Here is a 19,510-nt window from a genome sequence, read left to right on the forward strand (position 1 = left end):
TTGGAGTTGACACTGGATACAACCGTGTGTGTGTGTACTATCTCATATAGGGATAACAGCTCTGTAAGGTAGGTCAGTGTTATTGTGAATGGGGGTGAGGCAGGTCATGGGACAGAATAACTGCTAGCCTAAGCCCGCCTGATGAGTTTGTGGCCAAGGTGAAAACTGAATCTGGACTCTTCTGTCTTGCTTAGGAGCATGAAGCCTGCTCCTGTGCCTCTTTTTATTCTGGAGTAAAGCCCACTGAATTCAGTAGGGCTTACCCCCATAAATAAGTGGGTAAATTTACTTGAAAGTAAGGCTTGCTGTATTCTGTGGGACGTAGTTTCAAGGAAGCGTACACGGGTCCCAAATTTTGGCCTCTTAACTCTTGCTCAACTGCATGGGACATTTGAGGAACATAAACATACGTGTAAGTAAATGCAAGGTGTACTTGGCTTCCCTTTGGCTGGGTGCACCCATGTTTTAGGCCTGAGACCAATTTGTGTGGCAGAAGATTGAGTTTGTTACCCCCCCTTTCCTCCCATATTGTGTGTTTCTCCTTTTCCCTTTTAACCCTAGATCTGATATTTTGGTTTTTTCCTCACCTTCCTGTATGTTGTCTTCCTGCCCCCGGTTTAATGTTATCATCAGCACACAGTCATCTTTGTTCTCCACAATAATTAATATCCAAAGTAACTCCCAATTTATGCTTCCATCCTTGCCATCACCATGCAGATTAGACCACACTGAAAAGGGTGTACAGAAAATCCACCCATTTGTGTCTCTGTAATCTGCTATGAGTATGATTTGGTGATTGAAGCAGTGCTGTAAATAACCACTTACCAGGTTACCTGTGGCAAGTGTAAATTGCCTCTGGAGACTAGCAAAGGAGCATGACAAAAGTTGGCTCTTAATATTGTGAAGACCACAAATGACTAGACACAAAGATGTGTGCCCTTACTGGGTTTGGGTTAACTTTTGTAGATTTTGATATGCAAGCTAAAGGGATACTGGGGGAGCATTTAATCTCTTTTAAGTGATCTTGGGAATGTCCTCAGGTGAGACCTTTTAACAGAGTCATGGGACTCTGTTTTTACCTTTTCTGATGCAAGTTGTGTTGGAGACTATGTTCCATTTGTGGTGTTCTAGATATGGGGTGTGGTGTGCCCTGCTGAATTGGGTAGACACTGTTATGTGATTGCTTGCAGGTTTACAGGAGCTCGACTTGAGTTTGGTTCTGGACTTGAAGCAGTTCTTTCATCTTGAAAGTTGGCAGTGGTTGCTAATTTCAGGTTTTCTTGCATATAATATACTGTTGCTGGAATTTGTTGTTTTTGAAGGCCATTTCATTCTATACTTGTTACTATAAGCTTCACAATCTCTTCCAGATCTGTCTGTCTAGCTGTAAAGGAGGATTTTTTCCAAAATCATTCACCACCAGCACAATCCTAACCATGTCTACTCAGAAGGAAGTTCTATTGCATTCAGTGGGGCTTACTTCCAAGTAAGTGCAGCTAGGATTGCAGCCACAGATGTTTCTATATTTTTGCTTGGGAGCTGAAGGGATGGTGCTGGTGTTACCACAATGGTCTTGAGTGATTCAATTGTACAGTATTTCTAAGGCTGCAGTCTTATGCACACTGACCAGAGTGTTAGCCTAATTCAACAAAGTGACACTTCCAACTAAACAAGCATAGGATTGAGCGGCAGGCTTCAAGTTCAATGGAAATCTGTCAATTAACTAATGGACATCCCTTGGAAATTCAACTTCAGATCTAAGTGACCAGTGCCCTTTAAAAGCTGTATTGTGCTGAGAAAACATGTGGGATAGAGAAGGCCCGGCTTTCCCTCCCTTGTCCAGTGTCCACCATGAGTGGAATGTGTATGTGAAGATGGGGGTTGCTTGCCCTGGGCTGCCAGGAAGGTATTGGATATATCCACTGTGTAGGAGCATACTATTTAAATGTCCAACATTGCTTCCACATTATCTTATCTCTACTACTTATTGTGACATGATGAATGGTCAGTGCTGCTTCACTCCTCCTCCATCTGCTGCGTCATTAATCCAGAACTGGAATGTGTTCTATCAGTACTTTACATATGGATACATGGAGGGGTTTGAATATTTCAGAAGTGTAGGTGAAGTGGAACATCAGAGTGATGAAAAGTACTGAGTGTTGTATGGAAAGATTTCTCAAAGTTTCATGTGACAGAGGGCAGGTAGATATAGGAACATTGCCAGGTTTTGAAGGAGTAATGATATATGGCAACTCCCCTCCCTGTGCCTAATGCCCTCCACTTGTTGTGGACTACAACTCTCATCATTCCCAGTCATTGACCATGCAGGTTGGGACTGATGGGAGTTAGGCTCCAAAAAAACTATCTGGAGGGAACAGTTGGGGAATGTTAATACAGTATGTGGAATTTGATAACTGCCTTGTGTGGAGTAGGCACATAGCTTCAGGTGGTTGGGTATTTATTGGTTAGTAGAAGACTGAAGAATGGAACTACAGTCTGCTGTGTCATTTTGTGTGGCAGCAAGCAAAGCATCTCCTAAGACGAAATTAATTCGTTGTGCGAGTTTTTTCATCTTGTGATTTTTTTCGTCTTGCGAAGCATGGTTTCCCAAAGTCTTCAAAATCACCAAAGTCTTCAAAAACCTAAAAAAAGGCTACCATACCGCGTGCTATGAGTTGCTCCTCGAAGTCACCCTGGGTATTAACGGTTTTAAGAAAAAGGAAACAAACTTGCAAGACGTTTTCGTTTTTCGTCTTGCGAAGCAAGCCCATAGGGAAATCCGTCTTGCGAAGCAACTCAAAAAACGAAAAACTCTTTCGTCTTGCGAGTTTTTCGTCTTCTGAGGCATTCGTCTTGTGAGGTACCACTGTATTGCCATGCTAAGCTGTGTATTGAGACTGTAAACTGCAGAGGTGTTAAGGCAAGGGGGGAAGCCAAGATTAATGCAAAAGAGATACTTAATGTTCAAGGACAACATTGCAGGTGGTTGTTATGCATACGAGAATAAATAATCAAGTATGAGGAAAGAAGGCACTCCACCTTTGATACTTCAGGTAAATTTTGCAGCTTGTTAAAGAATGATTCCAGCTGCTTTTAAACTGCTTGCACTAGGTGTGCTTAATGGATTTGACTAAAGTTTTAAATCCTCAAAAATTATGTTACTAAGTTTTGGATTTTCCCAGAACATGGGAAGTTGCATTATGCAGAGTCTATTTCAGATGGGTTTCAGGGAGGAGTCTTTCTTAGTCCTAGTTGAAGATATTGAGGATTGAACCTGGGATCTTTCACATCCAAAGCATGTGCACTACTACTGAGCTGTGGCCCTGAGTAAATCCCATGAAGATGCTTTGCAGCTCACTGGCTATAAAATAGCAAACACTGTTGTTACAGGGAAGATTTGCCACTTGGCTTTTTGTACCATGTTTAGGGCTTTAGGCAGGTTTTAGCAATATCTGTTGCTTGAGATGGCTAGTAGTAGTGGGTTTGTGCATACCTGAATCAGAACCTTGTTTATGGCACACAAAATTTATTTTCCAGAAAAATATCCTGTAGAAAACAAGAGTCATCTATTTTCACAAAAGTAAAACCAACCAGCCAACCAACCTGTATGCATAACTTGTACAAGCTGGCATGCTGTATGCCATGGGTAGCCAAAGTGGTGCCCTGCAGATGTTTTGGACTACAACTCACATCCCTTATCATTGGATTTGCTGCTGGGAGCTGTAGTCCAAAACATTTGCAGGGTACCATGTTGGCTAGCTCTGTTGTATTTTTTAAAAAATAATTTTTATTAACAGGCCAATCAAATCACATTAATTCCAAATCACATTAGTTCCAAATTATACAGCCAATTTTTAAAAATTTTGTTGGGGGTACCCATACTTCGAGCTCTGAAAGGGATCCAAACATCACTCTTGCTGCTGCTTTAATGACACAATTCTGTCCAGTTCTGTCCAGATAGTCTCTTTGTTATTTTCCTCATCTTGTTGTTGTTATCATATATTCCTTTCTTTGTGATCTCTGATAATCTTCACAAGCGGGTGGCTAGCTCTGTTGTAAGCCATACAGTGTAGCATATCACCTGGCACCAGAATTCCTCACTGAGGGAGAAGAGGACTGAAAGTGAATAAAAGAATCATGCCATACTTTCATTTAGATCATACAGGACTTTCTTATGGTATCAGCGATGCAGACGTTTGTTTAGTTTGTTCCAGTTTACCAATCTTTCCTCCAGTTTATTTGCACAAACTTGAGGCTGTTAGCTTGGATGCCAGAATAACTTGGGGTTGCCAACACACAAGGGAGGGAAAGGGAGCCTTCTCTGCCCAGGCTCCAATGTGCACTTCTTATTTATTTATTCATTTATTTATTTCATTTATGACTCACTTCCCAAGAAACATCCTAACATCAAAAACATAAACAATTTCAAATTTAATACAAATTGGGATAAAAATCCCCACTTAAAAGTCTTGTTGAAAAAGGAAGATCTGAAAAGACAGTAGTAGGACTGCTCCTTTCTGACATGTAACAGGAGGGAGCTCCAAAGGGTAGGTGCTGCCATACTAAATTCCTGATTTCTACCTTGTATAGAACAGCCCCTGTGATGAGATGATCATGGTTTGAGTCAACCAGTTTAGGACCCAGGGTGTGAGCTTCCAGGCAAACCATTGCTTGTAGCTGTGTTTCCTTTAATTTCCAGTACACTAAGCACTTCACAAGTTGATTCCTGTCTCTGGAAGCAGTGGTGTGATTGTGTAACTATGGTTTGTCAGTTCAGATATCATGCCCATTATTCATTAATTATGTGTGATGCCAGAATTGAACCCTATGCTGAACTTTGAAAATAAGTTTCTCCTGTAAGAGAGAATTTTGCTTCTTGTATGGCTAATACAGTATACACATACTGACTAGAGAAGCCTTTCTCAAACTTGAGTCCCCAGATGTTCGACTAAAACTCTCATCATTCCTAGCCAGCATGGCCAGTGGTCAGGGATGATGGGAGTTGTAGTTCAAGAACATCTGGGAACCCAAGGTTGAGAAAGGCTAGACTAGAGTGTTGTGTTTCAGGTCGGTTATCATAAGGGGAAAAGAAAGATGAGACTCGTTGCTTCATTCTCTTTCCTAGGTGATTTTTGGTCCATAAGCAAATCACATCCTGGGTAGGATATTTTATTAGGGATGTGATGATGTAATCAGATCTCAAGAAAGTCTTTTAAGGAGTGCAGAATCCTAGGCAAACATTTTAGCTAAGGTGTTCCTCATAGAGGAGAACATGCTTCTAGCTGATCTGAACACTTTAAAGTATGCGTTTGTGACTTTACACCCAGGAGCACAGCATATAATTCTCACTGTTCTGTAAAGTGCTTGTCTGTGCATTGTGACATCATCTGATTTAAAATGGGGAGAGGGAAGCTGTTATTCCAAATTCCATTTTCAGAGTCTGGGAATAATAGCCTCAACTGGTATTTGCACATGTATTTTCCTGCTTGTACAAGCCAGGCAAGTAGGCTTTGTTTGTCATATCATGTTTTTAAAGACTTGAGATCTCAGGAATCTCCAGTTAGAGTGGGAAACAATTCTGTGTGGAACCCTGGGGAGAGACTGTTACTCTGAGTAGACAGTATTGAATTTGGTGGACTAGTGGTCTGACTTGGTTTAAGGGAAGTGGTTCCTGCCTTCTGTTAACTGCCCTATGCATGGCAAGTGGAAGCTATAGTGTTGACCAGGAGATCATGTCTAATTACCTGGGAGGGGAATGAAAATGCTATAAAAATGTACTGGGGTAAAGTATATTTTCTTTAATCCCAATTCAGTCCTTCACTCTCATTTTTTTGCATGGTTGTTTGTTTAAAATAAACAATCAAGCAAATTGGGAGGCATGCTAACAATTTAAACATTAGCCAAAACATTACATCCAGAAACGGAAAAAAATTAGTTATATCATAGTCCCCTCTGAACTGGGAAGCATGAGCCCTGTCTGAAAAGGCCCTGTTGATTTACCTGCAGCCTAAGGCCTCTGCTGCTGCCAGCTGCCTGCATACCATTCCCTTTTCGCAAGCTTACTCTTGGGGGTAAGGATAGCAACAGAGAGGGCTTGTGGCTTTGAAGACCTCAGACATGATGCTGAGGGAATGCTTATTACTGCCAGGAAGCATTGGAAATGCAGTTTCTATTATTTTGTAATGTAGTGAACGCTCTACATTTAACACTGGAAGCATCAGGAACTAAATCCCCCATGTTTCCTTGTGTCAGACTGGGAGGTGTCCCTGCTGTCAGCATCCCCTTCTCATCTCCATGCAAGAGTAAGTGTGAGGAAGGGGCTGGAGGGGCTGCTTTGATGGCACTGAATCTGAACCCCTAGGTCTTTGGCAGGGACTTGGAGTGGGGGGAAATTCTTGCACTTTCCATTCCAAAGTTTCACATTGCAACTGTGCAAGATCTCTAACTGGCTGAAGGCAAATGCCGTGGTTATCTTAAAAATGGGAGGGTCCATGGAATTGTGTGCTTCCTAGAGATAATGAATAAGCTTGGCAAGTAGAACAAAAAAGCAGCTTAAGCTTATAAACAAGCTGAGCAGTTCCTAGCAGTCTACAGTTTTGAAGAGCATTTTTATAAAGAGCAAACGGTGTCACCTTAATTCAGCTTTCTCTGTTGGTATGGTAAATTGTTTGACTGAGGGTAACACACTAGATTGAAAGCATTCATACATCTATTTGATGACATTCATGAATTATAAATTGGAGAAATATATTTTAGAGCATTAGGTTGGGCTGTTGGAGAACTTCGCTAATAATTCATTATTGGTGTACAACAAGATTTGGCTGGGATCTGCTTAGTCAATTCTAGTCACTTTTATTAGTCACCTAGATGAAGGGTGTGACATAGGCTTGGCTCTCACTGTGGTGGTAAGCTTGTCTCTGGATGTGGCACTTCAGACAGGTGCGGCTCACGTAATGAAATGCTGCTCCAGGTATATATAATAGATAATACTGTATCCTTGCACATTGAAAACTAGGGAGACTGGTTCTAGCCTTAGCCTAGCCTTCTCTCCCATTTCCTAGTTTTCTGTGCAGAGTGGGTATTTTGTATGGAGAAGCATTCCATCATGTGAGCCCATACCTGTGGTCTAAAACAGAACAGCTCACGTTCAGGTCAACCACCTCAGTAGAAACAAGACCTAAGAAGGGCTGATTTAGAATTCAAAGTTTATATTGGCCAGTTAAAGCACTTGCTTGGAAACCAAAGACAAATGCCAAGTTGTTACTGACCTCAAAATAGAGGAATTTATAAACTGGTGGATAGCCGGGGGGGGGGGGGGGAGAGACGGGGACGAATCCACAACGCGACAGTGACAACAGAAAATGCAAATTCAGTTTTGAGGTGCAATAACAAATATGGCATACAGATTAAATTGTGTACCTTCCATTGATTAAGCAGTATTCTGTCAATTTTTGTGAAAGATATACAACTAAGTAGAATAGTTGCGAACGCACAACACAGAGTTTCCTAAAGCTAGTTACCATATTTTTTTAGAGAAGATTGAAGAGGTGGGTTGAAATCACAAGATAGGGTGTTCCAAATGCTTAATAAATGGCTGTTATAATGTGTATCTGCTTGCTTGTGAGTATAGATTACCCTTAGGCAAGCAAGCAGTTATTGGGAATGAATTTCCCTTCTCCTCCCCTTGCTCCTAGCTAATGTGCCGCAAACAACTTACGGTACTTTGTAATGCCTTAACAGGTGAACAGTAAAAATTATGGTGGGCTAGTAATTTTGGGAGTCTTATTTGCAAAGCTTTTATAATTGGAACCCCTTCTTCCTTTGGCACTAGGACTGTCACAAGTCCCATAATGAAAGTTCTAATATGCAAATATCTTGTCTGATTTGTGGGAAGGGAATACTGTACCTATTTCTTGTTTCTGTGCCTGTCTTTAATTTGTAACCCTTTACCAGCTACATTTCATGCTGGAAGTGGAGTACTCTTTTAGTTCATCATCATAATAAATAAAAAAAATGGTCTTCCTTGTTTGCTCTAAACATAAACGTCATATGAAGTTATGAACTTTCTCTGGTATAGTCTATTGGTTAAAGTAATATATGTTGTAACTTAATTTTCTAAACTTAATTTTAACTTAAGTAACTTAATTTTCTCTTATGTTCCTGATAAATTAATAGATAAAAGGAACCAATTACCTTGACTTAAAAAAGAACATTGAGGATGCTGAAGGGATCTAGAAGACATATGAAGAAAGGCTGAAGGAACTGTGAGTTTAGCTCATAAAGGATTTTTCTACCTTTGTGGGGACTTGTTTGTGAGGCTGTTATAATGTTGACTGTTGTCAAATACATATCCAAAAACTACAGAAAAAGCTATTTAAATTTTGCACTGAAGATCGGCTAAGAAGCAGTAGGTTTAAACTACAGGAAGCTAGACTGAAAATGGAGGAGGGAGTTTTACAGCAGCAACAGCAAGATGATAATTCATTACTTAAGAGAATGTGGAATTTACAATCATTTAGTAGGTTTAGACAAGATGGTATTGTGTCCCTGTCAGTTATGATTCTACAGATTTACTTTAGTTTTTTTTAAAATTAAACAAATGTACTCTGCTGGAGAACAAATTGGGTGCCTTTAGATATTTACTGTATTTCTGTTTAAATAGGAAGGTTTATGTTGCTGACAGCCAACCTTTTAAGCAAGCGTGCTACAGGTACAGCATTCCAGTTTTCATGTAAAACCCAAGCCAAGGATGAAAACTACAGAACCAGCTTCTTGGATCTTGCTTGGTCACTACACTCTCACCCGCTGGAGCAAATGAAAAATCTTGCTTTCATTTGGTACAGTTGGCGTTTACTATAGCTGTGTTATAGGCTGCTAGTAGCTCTAACTTATTATGGCTGCATTCCCCCCCCCCCCGCCCCCGGTATACAGTCTTACTTGTCAAAAGTAGGCTTTGGTCAACTACATGCATTTTGTCTTAAGTTACTGGTCTCTTTCTACTTGTTGATGTTGACATGAGCCTAGGCAGAAAAGAAAAGTGTGGTTCTTCCAAGGGCACTAATAACTGCAAGAGAATTCCCTTGTACGTACCGTAATCAATTTTAAGAAGTGCTTTCATTGGTGAGAAATGAGAATTTCAGCACCTGTGTGTTTACTGCAGAAATTCCGGAACTTTTTAAAGTCAGCAGAGTCAGAGTTACATTCTGCAGCCTTCTGGAGAACACCTAAGTTGGGAGGGAACCAAAGGATGAAGTATAAAGTATTTTTGGAACAAATGTGAAATTTACCCAGAGCACATTTAAACTCCATAATGAATTCACTGTTACAGTTCTGTAAGGTATACTTGTTCAAAATGGAAAATTGAGTGTTTTTAGTATTTTATTGTCCTGCATATTTCTATTGTATTATTTGTGCAACTGCTTCCAGGTTGCATAAGTAAGACTGATAGGTACAGGTTTGTTTATATTAAATCTGTGAATTGTGAAGTCAGTTTTGATTCATATCAATTTAATGCCACCACAGTAATACAAAATATTGTCCACTCGCTAAATAAATTGTTTACAATTTGTAATACAGTTCTGTTTGCTCAGAATGTCTGGGGCTGTTACCTAGTTGTACCCATTCCTATTAAGTCCTTAACTTGAGCGTGATAAGGGCCAGCCCTTCGGCAATTCTGTTCCTGGAACCGGCACCCACCCAGCCATCATGTGTGGAATCACTGGTTTTCATTCTCATGCTTGCAAAAGGATCTCACAATCTTGATCATCTATACCAGCTCCCTTAACTCAAGGTTTTAAAATCCCTTGTTCCAGCTTGGCTTGGGGGGAACGTAAACTCCCTGAAAAATTGATATGTTAGTATGTAGGACTTCAAAATATTGATTCACCATTTCAAAGAGCTAGTACTGCAAAAGCTGGTATGGTTTCTAGGAATTTGAAATATCTTTCTCTTCCTCCATCATGTTCACTCTTGCCCTTATCATTGCTGTTGCATTCTTTTTTGAAGAATGGTATGCTGGTTTACAGTCTTTTAAAAAAGTGACTCATGAGGAAAAGGGGGAAAGCTTAGGAGAGATAGGTACATCCTTGATTTCTTCAGTGGACTGGGGGTTTATTAATATAAGAAATGAAAGGCAGAGTGTCCAGATTGATGGCCATGTCCCCTCACAGCACAGGAAGTCTCATAAAAGACACAAGAAGCAGCAGCAGATCATCTTAATCTATAGGGAGAAATTCCTCTAAGTCTCAGTCCCCAGCACTGCAGCTCTCTGCAGGCAGTGCTTGAAGAAGAATGTTACTGTACTTAGGAAACATGTCTCTTAACATGTCTGTAGACTACTACTCCATGTTCAGAGAACAATCTCTCCCATGAATGGTAGGGGAGTGGGGGGTAATCTTAACATGTGATAATATAACCATTTCTTACAGCAGCTCTGCTGGTATTCTGCCAGAAGCTGCTGTTTGTCCTGTGGGGCTGGCTCAGTAGCTAACACTAGAACACAGGAGAGCAAAGTATACGTAACTTGGATCATTTAGTTAGGATAGTTGCGTTTTCAAGGGATCAGTGGAGACAAGATGAGTTTTTCCAGAAACGAAATTTTATTGAGAAACTCTACAGCAGGGATGTCCAACTTCCAAGAGACTGTGATCTACTCCCACTATAAAAAAACTGGAAGTGATCTACCCATTGGATTGACCAAGTTGTTGAGCTTTTCTGGGAGAGGATGAACCAAAGTTTTTGAGCTCCCCCGCCTCGGGTAATTGATTGCTCGGGATCACGGGATCAACCAGGGGCGCCCTGCGATAGACCAGTAGATTGGGATCAATGTTTTGGACACCCCTGTTCTGCAGTTTACTATTTAACAGTTAAGACTGATGAGACAAACAGGATGAGTGAGGGCTGATGTTGCAGTGAGATTGTGTGATGAATTGCTTCAGGTACTGAGGAAAAAGGAAGAGGAAGTTGCAGTGAGAATTCAAAAGCTGGCAGGAGGAGTAGAGAATGAGGGGGGGAGAGAGAGCTTGCAATAATATTCTGGAAAACGGGAAGGAGGAATCGGGGTTCAGATGTGCCAGAATGGGCATCAAGCTGAGAGCTTCAATGTCTTCATAAAGTAGCATGCTTGCCAGCAGAACTAAATAAAAATGTACTTCAAGGACTGTGGAAAGACACTCAGGAAAGGGCATTCTAGAGACTCACTGAGTTCAGGGTTTGTGAAGCCATTTAGCCTCTGTAAAGACTCACAAAAGGAACAGCTGATCATGGACTGATTTCCAGATTGCTTGATGGAAAAAGTGAAGGATCTGAATCTACAGTGTTGTGTACTGCACTTCTTAGAAAAGCCACTTCCCCTCTTCTCGCCAATTCGTCTTATCTCACACAAACATGAACATCTTGCTGCTGATAAGTAAAGAGTTGATCCATCCCAGAAAAAAGTGATGTGTGTATATGTGGCCTCTCCATCTCCCATGATTAGCTTATAGTTTCGCTTCTATAGATCAGTGCCCTGCAATTATCAGTTTGAAGTCTGGTCAATACCAGAGGCAGTAATTTAGGAGGGGATATTCCTGCTGAGCTCTGAGAAGCTCTGAAAAGTTACTTTGGGGAAGATGATGCATGGAGAAAATGTTCATTCGTAAGGCAATGGGTCCTTACGACTGTTAGGTGCCCGCAGTTCCTTAGCCTTGGGAGCTACTATTCATGGATTGAACAGAGAGTGGCTAGATAACAGAGTTACCTAATTACAAAACTGCCGGTTTAAAATTGTTATCTGTCACATCAAAAGAAATAATGATATGCTTTTGTTGAATACAATTATTGAGCTATAACTGCGGACCAAATTTTGTTTCCCAAGAGTCCATGGCAACATTTTACGTTGCATCTATTTTACCAGATGCATGAAATCTAGTTGAATTGTTGCCAATCAAGAGACTGTTAAATAGGAAGAGGAAGGCTGTAGTTTTGGATTTTCAATTTATGGTGGAATCAATACATATTGCATGCAAGTTTGTAAGGAAATATAACATTTGGTGGGAATTCTTCTATCTTCACTGTTGTTAATACTCCTGGTAACAGGAATTTGCTGTGAACAGGGGCATTATATTCTGGTTGGGTGCTCATAATCAAATTATGCTCTTTGTCTGTATGCAGTGAACCTTTATTCTTTATTAGACAAACTCCCACAGAAAGATAATGTACCTTTTCATTTTGGAAGGATCATGCTGCCCCCTCCCCATGTTTAATTTTCTTTTGTTAAGCAAACATTTATTGAGATCTAATGATTTTCCCACTGCTGACATTCTTGTAGTCTTTGGTTTATGGATTAAAGCTTTGAATATAGATTGCTCTTCTGTACAGGACAGAGCAGTTTGTTTGGTTTTCGTTTTGACTTGGGATCTCAGCTCAGTTCTTTCTTTCTCAAATGTGAATATCATGTGTTTTGAATGTATTATTCTGGTTTATGTAGTTTTGCTTGCAGGGGTATACAGTTTTTGGTGGACCAAGTAGTGTTTGTTTGTTTTTTACAACACTCCGCCCTGGGGCATGGTAGTGTGTAGGTGTGTAGGTGTCACTGTTTGACACCTACACACCTACACACTGTTTGACACATAGCACTGTTTGACACCTACACACTGTTTGACACCTAGCACCTTCCAGCAGTGGTACCAAACAACCCTCCCCGTTAGCCTTTCCTAAGGGAAGGGCCGCTAAAAAAATAGATTGGCTGCTTGGTCACTAGTACCGGAAGAGATAAAACCTAATGGAAAACACAGATGTTGAGCTTTGCAATAGAAATGTAATAAATCTGAATCTCTCTCCAGTTCATGCAACCCTGTTCCCTAAATGACTGAGATTTTTATCAATTTGGGGAAAAAAATAGCAGCCACTGGACAAGATTCTTTGTCTAATTCAGCCTTCCTCAACCTGGTGCCTTCCAGATACTTTGAACTACTACTCCTGTCACCCCAGCCAGCACAGTCATATGATGCTAAGGTGGATGGGAGCACAGCAGAGCTGGCTGAAGCTGGCAGGAGTTGTAGTCCAAAGCACCTGGAGGGCACTCGGTTGGGGAAGGCTGATTTCAATAATAACCTGGTAGCCACAGGTGACAGGGAATTCTGTGCAGGTGATGGCAAAGGAGCCAAAACATCTATAGGGTATGAGGTTTGTGAAGGCTAGTTAAACTTCAGTACAGTGATGGCCAAACTTCTGGAAAGCATGTCAGAAGTTTGAAACGTACCGACCCCCCCCCCCCTCCATCTCCCAGCTTTCATTTTGCCTAAGGGAGAAACATGTACTGCCAACTGAAGAGACAGTGAGGTATGTAGGTCTGACTATGCCATGGGGGCTCATGTCTCCATCCAAGATTCAGGGCATCTTGAAAGAGAAGCGTTTTGATAATTTTTGCTCAAGAATCTTGTCACAGAAAGGAACTTCTTCCAGTCAGTTCCGATGCCCATCTTTTGTTTCTGGGGCTAGCTAATAATTCTTCAGGCAGTCATGTCACATTTTTCTGAAGTGACTGCTGTCTCTCATTAGAAGTTACTGCTGTGGTTACAATAGAGGTAATCTGATATAATATGAAATTGTCCTGGATCATTCTATATATATATTTGTATCAAAGTTGTTTAAGGTTAAAGAGAAGGACAAAGAACAGTAATAAGACAATAAGATGGTTGAAGGAATTTTTCTATATAGAGATGCTCAGAGCAAAGTTCAAAATGGGTTGCAAAGGTAATAAAAAAAGAGGCAGCCACTCATTTCTCAAATGCTATTTCGGACAGCTGTGCACTTCACCACTACACACACCACTACGTTTACTTTTTTTTGGAAAGTAACCTCTGTCCAGAGAAGAATAAACTGACAGTATCCAGTCCAAGGGAAAGCTCCTAAAACTAGATTTTCTCCTTTATTGTGTTTAGCCCTTGTTTATTTTAGGAAGGCAAATTAAAAAGTCACAGGCGTTTAATGTTCCCCATAAGAGCCTTTGCTGGACCTCCTTTTTAAACCTGTGAATATATAATATTATCAGCTTTGCAAAATGGATAACTATCCATCTTTGTGGACAGAAAGATGAACACTGCATGAAGTCCAGCTCTCCAGAATGAAGATTTCATCTATGCCCAGAAAGCTCCCTTGGTAGTCAGATAAATTGCTACATATTTGTGACTAAAGTTTCACCTGTTGTGTTGATAATTATAGGATAGAGCTGAAACTTCTGCTTTGATTTAGGATCACTTTGGAAATCTCTGGGGAACCGGGCCCATCAACCTCCTCTGTAGGAGGAATTCTGTATGCATCATCTGTGCTTCATTCGCAAGGCACAGAGTTGCAAAGCTCTGGTCTTCAACTTGGAGTTGTCTTTCATCACTTGGTGGTGGGTATTGTGGCTTGGCCTGCATAGACTAAGCTTCAGTCAGTAGTACTAGTGGTTTGAGTGTGACTCCATCAGATACATGCATTTTGTTCTATTTCTGCTACATCATTTTTACCTAAAACCAAGGTCTGAAGCAGCTTGGATTGTAAAAAGCAAAACAACCTTTCTCAACCTTTTAAGAAATACAGTGGTACCTCGGGTTACATACGCTTCAGGTTACAGACTCCGCTAACCCAGAAATAGCGCTTCAGGTTAAGAACTTTGTTTCAGGTTAAGAACAGAAATCGTGCTCCGGCGGTGTGGCAGCAGCAGCAGCAGCAGCAGGAGGCCCCATTAGCTAAAGTGGTGCTTCAGATTAAGAACAGTTTCAGGTTAAGTTTCAGGTTAAATTAACTCCAGAACGAATTAAGTACTTAACCCGAGGTACCACTGTATCAAAGTGGAATAACAATTCAAGGAGGAAGATTAAAACCATAATTTAGGATTGATAGATGAAGCCAGCAATCAAGAGGCACTGTTCAGCACATGTAGGTCTGTTTTGCATGCAATGCAAAACCATAATTCAGTGCTATGTTCATGAGAAGGATTATCACACCTTGACCTCTCCTCCAGTGACCTTTCCTCCAGTGTGGCTGAGGAGAGGAAATTGAACAGCTTTGCGCCTGCCTTTTAAATTTCCAGGGTTCTTCTGAGCTCAGGAGAACAAATCATTTAAACGAAGCTTGGGGAAATGGACCTGACTACAGGACCAGATCCAGAAGTGGCCAGTCCTCCATAGACAAATGTCACCTGACATCACATGCCATCAAGTGATTCAAACTGTAAGCCATTGCTTGAATTCAGGCTGTGATTGCAAAGGGAGAATTGGAAGTACACTCTTAATAGTCCTCTTGATCCTTCCTTTCTAGCTTGAATTTGATGCTTTTTGGTGGTTTTTTCTGCTGCTGTGCATGGCAACAAAAAAAGTTCCGAATTCAAGCAGTGGATGGAAAGGAAGTGTGATCCTGATTCTTCCTTTTGAATTTGGTGCTGCAACATCATCTGTTCAGCACCCTCACTGGTTCAAATTAACTACTTCCTTTAGTTGGACATAACCCTGGTTTAGAAACAAATGCTTCCAATTTCCTTCTTGAGGCTGTGTCAGAGTGAGGAGTGTGTGATCCTGAGACCTGCTGCTTCTCAAAGGACTGGTGCATGTGAAACAGGCCGTTTTTGTGTGGCACTGACTCATACTTTGGCCTGGGCCTGTGGCACACTTAGCACTTCTTTTTAAAATCCCTTTTTAGTATGCCTCTTTAAAAATGCAAAGTTTGCTTTCAGTGACATGCAGTAAGTTTTCCCACAAGTACTTTCCTTAGCTCATGGCCTGTACAGACTAATTGATACAGTTCTGTTGCGTTCTAGCTTTTGTTTATTTCAGGAAGACTATAAAAATAAAACCTAAATTCTTATAATGCCATTTAATAACTACTGTGTGTGAAATGCAAGATAATGAAATGTGCAGTAAGAATTATTCCATTATACCCGCAAAGTGGAAACGAGCCATCTCATTCTCGGGCGTGATGTCAGACTTTAATGTTTGCCAAGTAGGAATTTACTCATGCTTCAAAAAAAACTGCTACCCCACTGGAAGTATTTAGTGAAAGCCACACAGGCTGCAGTGATGGAAAGGACAAATCTGTCACAATGGCATTTTATCCTCCACGGGTAAGGAGGAATAGAAATGCTTTATAGAAGTTCAAACAAGGAAGGCGGTGAATACTGTGCAAAGAAGGGATAATGAAAGTTTGAAAGCTGGAATATTTGCATGTGTCCAAGTTTGAAAATATGAATGCATGTAGCTTTCTTAATACTGAGTCTGATTATTGGTCCATGTACCCCAGTATTGTCTAATATTTTGTTGGAAGCCATCCATAGTGGCTGGGGAAACCCAGCCAGATGGGCGGGGTATGTATGTATGTATGTATGTATGTATGTATAATAATTTTATTTTATTGGAAATATTTACTTGTTAAATCTGGGACCTTCTGCATCAGGGTGGTCCCCCCAGATGTTGTGCTCTAACTCACATCATCCCTGCATAGCCAGAAATCAGAGTTGTTGGGAGTTGTAGCCCAGCAACATCTTGCGGGGTGGGGTGGGGGACATAGGCTTCCCATCCCTCACCTACATTCTAAGCATGTGCTCTACCACTAAGCTAAGGCCTAGTACATGAATCATAACTGAGACGTTCATGGCTATTTTAAAAGCCCATCAGGACAACTATGGGGACATGGGAGATTGATTATCTATTAATTAATTAATTAATTAATTAATTAATTATTATATTTAATTATATCCTGCCTTTTCCCCTCACAGGGATGCAAGGCGACTTAAGGCTAAACTAGGAGGACTTGTGTTATCAGTGGAAGCTGTCTTAAGAATGTTCTGTTTTTCAGCATGTCATCATCACATGCATCCCTGTTTGCTTGAGATACCACTTAAGAGCTTGTGACAAACATAGAGCGCAATGCTGTGTATATTTTCTGAGAATCTAGCCTGGCAAGGGTTCCTCTCAAGGAAGCATGCACAGGGTTGCAGCTTTTGAAGAGTAGCTTGAACAGTTTGTCATATTCGTAAGCAAGTGGCGCTTAAACTAGTTTCTCGCGTGAGAATTAAAAGGCAGGTGTTTTGAGAAATTAACTGGGTTGGGGAAACTGAGCTGGGTCTGACTGCCAATATCCACAGGGTACATGGTTGTAAATATACATCCTGCAAAACTGATTTCAAATAATTGTTAGTGCGTGTGTTCATTTTATATACCTTTGTATGCAAAGTGTTGTGTAATATTTATTGTGTCAGGCATCATCATGTGGAACAAGCCACTGACATTTCGGTGCTCAGGAAGTGAGCCTAATGGCCTGTTCAGACAGTTTCCTTTTTTTCCCCCTTTCCCCACCTGATGGAGTTTTTGCCAGTTCTGTTTTTGTTTTCTCCTCTTGTGGGGAAGAAAAGTTGAAACTTAGAAACAAGTGTGTGGGTGAAGAAATGACTGCAGAAGCAACAGCTCTGGGGAATGTCTTGGTCTGTCCTTTTAAATGAAAGTCTTGCTCCATGACCACAACTATCTCCACCCAGACCATGTCTAGTCTCTCCCTTCCTTGTTTTCAGCAAAATATGTTTTCAGGATTTTGCATCAACCCTTATGAAATAGATATATTGGAAAGGAGAAGGAGGTGCACTCAGGCATTGCTCCATTGTGCCTAGTTACAGCTCTGTGACCTCCTGAATTACTGCCTGTTGTGCAGATTCAGAGGGTTTTAAATAGCAGTCAAGTCAAGACAATCTAACCTTACCTGAAAGGGAGTGCTGTACAAGTTCGTAATCTTTCCATCATTAGACAAAGGTTTCAGACTAGCTAAGACACTAGGTTTTAATGGACCGTTTTAGTGGCAGGATGGCTCACAGGTGGAAACATAAAAGGAAAGTTGTTGGGATTGGGAATGGATTGTACTGGACAATGTTTCTGCTGTAAATATGATGCCAACATATTATGGGGTGTGTGTGTGTATGAATGAAGCAAATTATCAAACTGGTTTGAGAGGACTTTGCCCTGAAAGGGGTCATATAAGTACAATCAGTAAAAATAATTTTAAAAAAATGATATCACTGGATTTTGAGTAAGCACTTGAAATCTACCTTTCGTTCTGTATTTCAAGCTCAGCTGAGATCACGGCTACCCCCAACTTCCAAAATTATTAATTATCCCTTTATGCAATTGTTCTTGCTTCCTAGAGATAAAGTGAGCTCCAAACGGGTACAAGCTACTGAAAAATACATTTTAGGGCATGGACGTCTTGAAAGCAGTGCTAAGATTAGAAGAATGGATGAACTGGAGAGTTAGAAATAACAGTTTACCTTTACTGCTTAAATGCTATTTTGGGATGAAGGCTGTTCATTTCTAGTATTTATATTTTGCTGTGGCTAGTTAAGCAGGCTTCTGAGGTGGCATACACCAAATAACCATGAATTCAGTTTGATTACAGCATGGCCTTTCGTTCTTTCTGCTTTCAGTTTGAAGTAACAGAACATTGAACCAACGCCTGGAATTTTTGGAAGGAATATTCTGGTACTAGCTGGTAAGTTAATAGATGGTTAGCAAAAAATGAAGCTTAAGCATCTCAGCTTACTGTGTTGAACCTTCTGGTAGTCCACATCTGCAGAATGTGAATGTATGGGGAAGGGCCGCACCTCAGTGTTAGAGCATGTGCTTTGCATGTACAAGGCCTGCAGTTCAGTCCCTGGCATCTCCAGGTATGACTGGGAAAGAACCCAGCCTTAAACCCTGGCGAACTACTGCCAGTTGATTAGCAAAAGACACAAGGGTGTGCCCCCATTTGTGGCATATTTCTGTGCACAATTGGAGGTATTCCATATGATTACGAAGGCAGAAATAGGGAGTAGCAGCTTGTTCTGATTCATCTGGTGGTAACCTTGTTATGGAGCTATTCATTTCGCTTTTCAGTTGAGCCAACTATGTGGACCAAAAAGCTTTCCACTCTTATCTGCTTCATCCTGTAGCCTCTACTCCATTCAGTCTCCAGTTAGGAAGGACTGACATAGGCTTTGTACGTGAAGCTGTTATGATTCTGCCCCCTTCTAATCTTACTTTGTTCTGTATTGTCTTGGATTATGTCATGAAGTATGGATAGGCATTAGGTGAACATGACAGCATTGCCTGTGGTAATATTTCAGTTGCGAGCATAACTGCCATGAATACGTGTGTGTGTGTGTGTGATGCACCATTCAATGTGAATGGAATTTCACAGGTGTGGGCAGGGTTAGCCCCACCTTCCACACATCAGATAGCTTCAGCAGTGCATGGTCTGCATGCTATGTTGGAGGGGCAATCAAGCTGCAAATCTGAGCCATACCAGTCTCTGCAGTCCTGTTTCCTTGCACTTACAGGATCAGAAGTTCTTTGCTACTCAGTAAGAATCAGAGTGCCTTTTAGGAAAGCCATGTTGCCGAATAGATGCTAGTAGAAAGCTGCCCAAAGGCTTCATAAATGAGTTATTATTGAATTTAATCAGACTGCCTTTCCCATATCACCTTGCCCACTGCATTGGATATAGAGGAGGCCCTTCTCTATGT

General features: G+C 40.9%; 1 protein-coding gene across 19 annotated transcripts in view; it reads left to right on the forward strand.

Annotated features, from left to right (window-relative positions):
• The window catches only part of MTMR3 (myotubularin related protein 3), an 82,758-nt gene that overhangs the window by 598 nt on the left and 62,650 nt on the right, over nt 1-19,510 (forward strand). For 17 of the 19 annotated variants that reach the window (XM_081174721.1, XM_081174722.1, XM_081174707.1 and 14 more), the window contains exons 1-2: nt 8,172-8,264; nt 18,431-18,495. The gene's annotated coding sequence lies outside the window, so the exon portion shown is untranslated. Of the gene's footprint in view, nt 1-1,395; nt 1,487-8,171; nt 8,265-18,430; nt 18,496-19,510 lie in introns of those variants that run through there. The other 2 variants (XM_081174718.1, XM_081174717.1) reach the window with 2 other exon arrangements.

This window comes from Podarcis bocagei, assembly GCF_964188305.1.
Source record: "Podarcis bocagei genome assembly, chromosome: 16".
NCBI lineage: Eukaryota > Metazoa > Chordata > Lepidosauria > Squamata > Lacertidae > Podarcis > Podarcis bocagei.